Source organism: Morone saxatilis, unplaced genomic scaffold, assembly GCF_004916995.1.
Source record: "Morone saxatilis isolate NCDOM2014 unplaced genomic scaffold, NCSU_SB_2.0 Contig5, whole genome shotgun sequence".
NCBI classification, from domain to species: Eukaryota; Metazoa; Chordata; class Actinopteri; family Moronidae; genus Morone; species Morone saxatilis.
In genome coordinates, this window is record NW_023340095.1 from 23322772 (window position 1) to 23323961 (window position 1190).

Below are 1190 nucleotides of genomic sequence, written 5' to 3' on the forward strand. Positions count from 1 at the left end.
TTTAAACTAGCGACCATAAACTCATTAGGAAACTGTTTACTGAGCTAATAAATCAAGTCATAATTTGGGTAAGACTTTATGGTAACAGTGTGTTATTGAAGCCCATGGAGCTGCCTCCTGCTGGCCATTACATAAAATGCAGGTTTAAGACACTTCTGCATTGGCTTTACTTTTCAGACCCAGAAGCTCTGTCCATTGTATATTGTCAATGGTTGGAAGCCAGACAAATAAATTTCATGTACTTCATTGGTTTCTAAAAGTACTTTATTGACTAGATTTTGTGATTTGCTGCATGCAACTATAAACATTTCGGCTAAATTACAACTCACACGCTGTACAGATGATTACACAAACTGAGGATATACTATGTCAAGTTGTTGGACACATTTCTGATCCACAATGTCCCACGCATTTGGAAAGCTGTTCTTCCAATCAACTCCCATCTTTTGAATAAACAAATCTCTAATGCAAAACACAGTACAACAGATAAAAGTACAAACAGCGAGATGTACACTGGGCTGTGGTATATGTGGTTACTCACAGTAAGAAAGGACAGAAGGTAACTTACAGACAGACAAAGTACCAACAACAGTAGTGGACAACATGTACATTGTTAGCGTGGGGATGGTTAATATTAGAACATGTGCATGTTTCATGTGATGCTTTTGTCTATGTGACTGAGCACACACACACAGACACTTGCAAGTTGTGCCCTTATTAAAATGCCATAGCCAGTCTGTGTAGCAGTGAGGGCAGTCTCAGTGCTTCATATCTTAATCATGAACACTGCCGAGCAGTTTCTGGCTCTCTCTTTCCCTCCTCCTCAGGTTCAAAAGCCTGAAACGTCCTCCATCTCTAAATCTTAAAAATAAATTTCCTGACTTCAGACTCCACTCTGCATAAATGTACAAATCTTTTATTTTTACAAGCTGGATTTTACTGGAGGTCTGGCCATACCTGTTGGTCATTACAGTAGGACTCTTAGAATAGAGACCACAACATCAACTTTTCACCTTTATGTTCACTACCAAAAATGTGATTTAGGTAACCAGGTTAAAGGTCCGGTGTGTAACATTTAGGAGGATCTATCGGCAGAAATGGAATATAACATTCATAGGTATGTTTTCATTAGTGTATAATCACTTGAAAATAAGAATCGTTGTGTTTTTGTTACCTTAGAATGAGCCTTT